We start from the raw sequence: 7,401 nt of genomic DNA on the forward strand, positions 1-7,401 counted from the left end.
GGGGGGGTAGGAATGGGACACGTGTAATCTTTCAACAATAAACATTTTTTAAAAAAACATTGATGAACAATATAGATCCAGAGACATGGAAGCATAGAACAGAATGCTAAATCTCTGAGGGATGATGTGTGTGTGTGTGTGTGTGTGTGTGTGTGTGTGTGTGTGTGTGTGTGTGTAGAGTGGTGGGGCAATGGGATGAGATTAACCATAGAATGTATATGCATAACACATGGATATAGGCCATAGTTCAGTGAATGCCTGGGGAGAATGCAGGGTTTAGGGAGTTAATGGGACAAGGAAAGGGGACATCTATAATACTTTCAAACACAAAGAGAAACTTAAAAATAAAATAAAATGTAATGTGACCAAAGGGAAGATGTCCACAATATACCAAGTTCAAGCAGCATGTTACAAACTCGTACACACAATGGGATCAGAGAGATGGTGAATTTTAAAGCTATTAATATTGTGCAGAATCACATTCATATAGAAAATTGCACCAAATCTAAGTGTACAACTCAATGACCAGTCCAGGGGTAAATACACCTGTCACCATCGCTAAGCTTAAAAGAGATAATATCTCTGGTTTCTTGCTTCTCTTTAGTTTCCCACCTCAGCAGGTATCCCCAAACACCCTGGTTCCCTTCTGCCTGTTTCTGAAGACAGGAATTGTGCCCAGGGCATTCCTGTGTAAATGGCTTCCTTTGCTACATGACCTGAGGCTATGATTTCAGAGAGAAAGTGAGAGGGGGAGAGGGAGATAGATGCATCAATGAAGAGAGAGAATTATGGATGGGCTGCCTTCTGAACATCCCCTGCTGGGGATCAAACCTGCAACCTGGGCATGTGCCGTGACTGGGAATTGAACCATGATCTCCTGGTTCATAGCCCCATGCTCAGCCACTGAAACACACTGACCAGGCTGATTGTTTAAATAATCTGTGGCTGTTTGAAACTTACAGTTATGTGTTATGAGTATAATTTTTTGAAATAAAAACAATAAAAAAAACCATAGGAAGCAATAGATGATTAATTCTGATACACAAATATGCTGCAATACCTAGTATTAAAGTAATTAATTCCCTGTAGAACCCAGCAGACATTAGAGGAGAAGGGAATTCAGTATCATGAGAAAAGTTCATGGTGGGTTGAATTTAAAATGAAAATAAGATCCCTGGTTGATGTGGCTTAGCTGAGTGGGCATTGTCCTGTGCACTCAAAAGTTGCCGGTTTGATTTTCGATCACAACACATATCTGAGGTGCCAGCATAGTCCCTTTTAGGGTGCATGCAGGAAGCAGCTGACAGATGTTTCTATTCTCCCTCACCCTTCTTCTCTCTCTAAAATATCAATTAAAATTAATGATACAAAATTAAAAATAAATAAAATGAGGATAAGAAAAGTATAAGAGTGTAGCAGGATCTTATTTTTGCCCATTCTGAAATGCACTGGGAAGGTAAAACAAGATGGCATCTGCTGGGATTACCAAGGATATTTCTATATTTTAAGTTGGAGATAAATGGGGGCATGTAGAGCAATACAAGAATAGAAATGAACAAAGGGTAAACAGGAGTGGGCATCGAAGCCAGTGCATGGAGAGCTTTGAGGGGTTCGGGCTTTATTCTGAGGGGCCCCCAGTGGGAGGGATAGGAGGAGAGAATGCCCAAGGTGATAGCAGAAATTCCTTCTCATGGCCAGATAATCATGGAAGATGCCTTATTTATAAAGATCATTCTTTCGGGCCAGATAACCCTGAACAACTTATGGAAGGAACACTTGAAATGGCCTTGTGGGCCTGGTTGGTGTGTCTCAGTTGTTGATAGTGAACCTCTGAACCAGGAGGTCAAGGTTCAATTCCTGGTCAGTTGGATACTCTATTCTCAGTAGGAGTGGTGCAGTAGGCAGCCAATCCGTGTTTTTCATCATTGATGTTTATTCTCCCTCTCCATGTCCCTTCCTCTCTCTCTCTGAAATCAATAAAAACATGTTCTTAAACTAGACACGTCTTAATGAAGGATGAACAATTAAAGTGGCCTACCTTCACCTCTCTGCAGGACTGCTGATGAGAGTTAAACTGTTCACAGAGCAAATAAATGGATTATATAGACACCCCCACACCACAAGAAATCTCAGGGCTCTCTTAACTAGGGTAAAAAATAAAGCACAATGGTTACCCAGCCAATACAGAAGGCAGGAGGAGGACGTCTCAGAGGTACAAATGGTAGCAACTGCCAGGCTATAACAGAGATGAGGAAACCAAACATTCTTATGTTTCCATGGCTTCCAGGGCTGGCCTGCAGGCCTATGACAATAGGCTCCTTAAAGGGCCAGAGTCACTGAACAGGTCTTCAAGAGTTGAAGTCTTTCTACTGTAGAAATATCCTTTTTAAGGTCTTAGACCAAATAGTCACTGTAATCCATCCAAGTCTTAAGTAGAAACCCTGGAATAAGAGCCACGGAATTGGGGAGCAAGTGTTATGATAGGTAGCCAGGGCCAGGGCAAGTGGGCGAGGGGGCGTGCGATACGGGTCAGTCCTTGGACCAGGAACCTGGGGTGAAACTGACTTGGGTCCTGGCTGTCACTGGACTCTGCTTCCAGTTGGACCTTACTGTCTCCCTGGAAGAGTTCCTGCTAGGAAATTACAAGGGACAAGTGAGCTGGGGATGGAGGTGGGTGGGAGAAGAAAGGTCCAAAGGGGGTGGCAAACAGGGAGAACAAGGAAGAGAAAGGGCAAAGTGACTCCTGAGTCAGGAAACAGTCAGCTCACTGGGTGGGCACTGTGACAGGCACCTGCTGGTGTCCCTGAGCCCAGCTGCTGCCTCTGCTGGGTCTCCCTCCTCAAGTGCTCTCACAGGGACCCCTCCCTGCCTGGCGCCCCAACAGAGGCCCGGCACTGTCCCACACTGAACCCAACCCAAAGGCCACATGGCAGCCTCTAGCTCCTGGGTACTTTGTGAGGATTCCCAGGGAGGAGGAAGAATGAGAGAAATATCACCGCCCTCAGGCGCCCTCGCTTTGTGCTGCCCTGATGGGAAATGCATAGGGCACATTCTTTTGCCTTATTCCTGTGAAAAAATAATTAAGTGAGAACCTTCAACAGTCATTCCCAAAGAGCCCTTGACAAGGGCTAGGAACTTTTTTTTTCCAGATTCCCCAGAGCACACCCCGCCATGGTGGCCGCCTCACCTGCTGTGTCTGATCCCTTATGACCTGTCCACTTGCTCTCTGTTGACAGTGAAGGCAAAGAGGGGTCAAGAGACAGCTTTCCACAGCCCCAGAGGTTCAATCATTCTCCTTTTGGACCAGCAGGAGGCAGGCGCACTTCCCTCAGCAGGTTATCATGTTCCAGAAACTGGTCCTCATCAGAAGCATGTCCCCCAAGAGCTTCCTTTTTCAAATAACCACAGGTTTGACTCACTTAAATAACACACGTCCTGTTTCAACCTTATATGTCCTGTCAGTCTGTTAACAAGGCCTACTTCGGGGACAGATTTCATGGGGGGAAACATGGTGTTTACCTAGGAACCATATCCCAGTCTTCCAGACCTGCAAGAGAATGGGTAAACCTTGACTGCAGGCCAGCCCTGAAAATCCCATGGAACCCAAAGGCTCCTTTCAAACCCCTGGGTTGGGGGCCAGGGACTCTCACTCAATGCAGAGGCTGTGACTTCCTCCCAGTTCTAAGGACATTGTGCAAATCACAGCAGACAGAGAAGGGGCATCTACCACTTTACATTTGCTCTATCAGAGGGAAGAGGGAAGAATCCCTTGCCCATAGCCAAAGGATCCAATGAATATTCTGGGGTCCACAGGCAATGTCTTTGGAACACATGTTTAAATAACTGATATACTTATGCTCCAAGGGGAAATTTTGTCACATACTCTGCTCTCAGAGACATAAGTATTCTTTGAGAAGAAAGTCATTTCACGTCAGCCCTTGGATTTCTCTGCGCTAGCTCTCACATTAAAGTGAGTCTGTCTCAATTTAAACCTATTAATGACCTCCCCCAGTTAATTGTTGAGTCTTAAGTCAGTCCTTTGAAAATTCTGAGGTGCTGTGAGCAATGAAACAGAAGGTGTGGGTAAAGTGTATGTTATGGCCCTGCAGTACTTGACTAGATATATTAGAAGCACTTCTCACATGAAAGATATCTAGTTAATATGGCCTGAAAGAAGCCATCAGTAAGAGAGTAAGCTGAAGTTGTCTCTCCTGAAATGCCTATAAACATGATTTTGGATTGTAATGACATGAGGATGTTAGTAGAGGAGCGGGCGAGGGGGTGGGGGTGGAGCTTACAACTTACCCAGGAAGTGAGTTGGACCACCCATGAAGCTTGGAAGAGAAATGTGTTGTGGTTGTTTTTTTTCACACAGGGTATACCTATGGAGTGCGGTTCTGAGGGCAGTTACCTAGATTTGTAGAAACAAGACCTATGCTGACTCGGAATCCAGTTAAGCTTTAAGAGATAGGTAGCAATTTTAAACACAGGACAATTGGCTCATTTTATTCAGCAAACCAAAATCTTTTTACGAAAATAGCAAAGAAGGTGTGGAAGGGGGAATGCTTTCCATTGAGCCTTAAGAGGCAGCCTGAACATCTTATGCAATAAAAGAAATAAAATTGTACAATTATTTTTGTAAATATATTATTATTTATTTCAGAGAGGTGTGGAGAGGGAGAGAGAGAGAGAAACATCAATGATGAGAGAGAATCATTGATAGGCTGACTCCTATATGCCCCCACTGGGCATCCAGCTCAAATCCCGGGTATGTGCCCTTAACCAGAATAGAACCTGGTACCTTTCAGTCCGCAGTCCGATGCTATATCCACTGAGCCGAACCATCTAGGGCTGTACAATTATTTTTAAAGCTTTAAAAATTCTAATAAGAGTTTGATAATAACAACAAAAGGTTGTTAACGTTAAAGGTGTACTGTCATTTTGCAGGGAAATGTCCTTTTTTTAGACACTACTTTTGAAGTGTATAAGCATGAAGAAATGTGATGTCTGGGGTTTGCTTTAGGTCTTCAGAGAAAGAAAAATAGATGAAAAGAAGGGAAGGAAGGAGAGAGAAAATGATTATGGCGGAATCATAATAACTTCTGAGTCTGGTAATGGAAGGCGGATTCCTTCCACTATTTTGCTTTTGCACATTTGGGAAAATTGGCTGTACAGGTGGAGTGGAGAGGTGTTAGGGCCATGGCATAGAAGGTCTGGTTAGTTGTTTGTAGTGGTAGTTTGAGAGGGAGCTGTGAGAATCTGAGCAACTCTCATTTTCACACAATAGGTATATAACCTTGATTATCTATACTAATAATAGAAAAACATGTAAATTGACCGTACCACGGAGATGCCCACAGCCAATCAGAGATGAGCATGCAAATTAAAAAGGGAAAGATGGCCGTGCCTGTGGGCAGAGGGCACGGCCACAGGCATAGAGCGGCTGGGAGCAGGGCGGGATGCCCGCCCTTTCTCTGTAGTGACTCGGGGGGCATTCCAGCTCCTAGGAAGCTCAGGGCCTATGCACACATGTGCTGCGCAGCCTGGGGCAGGGTAAGATGCCAAGCGGCCGTGGTCCCGGGGACGCCACTGGATTGGCTGGTCCTGTCAGCCCTGCCTGGGGGTGGCAGGAGTTCACAGTCCTCTTTGTTTGTGCAGCCCCTGGACTGGAAGTGGAAACCAAGAGCTCGCGGAGCACCAGGAATTCTGGGAATCGTAGGTCTGTTGGCTGGCGCATTGCGGGATCTCCAAAACACTAGAGCAAAATGAGCCTCGAGCAAGTTACTGTTGTGGGTAGGGGATGGAGGGAATGCAAAGGTAAGAGGCATAAGTAAAGTCACAGTGTTGAGGAAATATTAAAGGGAAGCTATCCTGTGACTTCTAGGAAATCTGCACAATTGGACCAAAGGGAAATAAAAAGGAAAGGACCTCTATTATGCTGTGATCACCAAACCAAACTGGGTTGGGGTCTCAGAAAATCCGCTCATATGATTTCAAAGACAGACAGAAATTCCGGGATTGGAGAGGGCTCCCCTGAAGGTTCCCAGATTGGAGAGGGTGCAGGTGGGCTGAGGGACCCACTCCTTGTGCACAAATCTTTGTGGACCGAACCCCCAATAATTAAGACAGGTGGACAGTGGTGTTGTTTTTTTTTTTTGCGTTGTTTTTTTTTTTTTAATGGAAGTTCATTAACCAATCAAGGATCTCAATTTGGACATAAACAAATGACCACTTTCTGCTCAAAATGGCCTTTTCTATGGTCGTGAGTCCTTGCAACTATTTCCTAGAGCATCCTGATAATACTTTACCCCGATAAACTGCTCATGTTGGATTTGCAAAGCTATGCAAGTGGGATTTTCACACTTCTGAGAACTTGGGGTACACTTGGTTGTCGGGGGGAAGCTGGTTAGAGAGGGTTAACAGCCCACTCGGCAGCATCAGGATGGCAGCCAGAACCGCCACAGGGATGATGCTGCCCATCTCCTGCTGGTCGGGCCTGAAGGGGATGTGGAAGGATGGCGGGAAGCATATGCCCTCTTCATTCATCACAGAGTGGTAGTTCCAGATCACAGCCATGAAGATAAATGTGCCAGCTATGATGCTCAGGACTCTGGAAGCCAAGAAGAGATTGCAGGTGTTTTCCTTCTGAAGATGAGACACGCACACTCTCTGCAGGCCCATGACCATGAGCACTTTCCCCAAGAGAGCCAGGAGGCTGGCGGCCAGCAGCATGTGCTGAGAGATGCGGATATTGAGCAGTAGGTAGGTGTCACTGTAAGTGTAGAGGTGTCACGCTATGACTTTACTCTGGAGGCTGTTAGACTGGTAAGTGCAGACCTTCCACATTCATACACAGGCCAGCCCCGGGCAGGGGGCAGAGCTGTTCTCCATGTACCAAACCCACCACTCCACCAGGCCCATGCAAGTCATGGAGAAGATCCATCCTGTGGTGGTGACAATGAAACCCACTACTTGGCAGTTGGCACTGTGGACCAGCGTGTTCATGGCCATGTGTCCCGGGAAACTGCAAACCAATAGAGAGCGTCATGAGGGTGGGACAAACAGTCCTGTAACCGCCCCCTGGGGATGAGGAGGGCTATATTGGATAGGGAAATTCCATATTCCCGAATGGAGATACTTGACCCCCATACTCGGCTTGAGAAGGGTCCTTGGGCTATTTTTACTAAAAGCCTTAAAATATGCAGACTTTCACCCTGCAGTGTTCCTAAGTGGTTAGAGAGTCTTCTCAACAGGCCAAAATGGCTACTTTGATCCCTGGTCAGTGCACATACAATAAGCCAACAATGATTGCAACAGTCAGTGGAACACCAAGTCAATGTTCCTCCCTCCCTTCCTCCCTCCCTCTCTGTCTTCTTCCTCTTCTCTCTCTCTTTTTCCCTC

This window comes from Cnephaeus nilssonii, assembly GCF_951640355.1.
Source record: "Cnephaeus nilssonii genome assembly, chromosome: Y".
NCBI lineage: Eukaryota > Metazoa > Chordata > Mammalia > Chiroptera > Vespertilionidae > Cnephaeus > Cnephaeus nilssonii.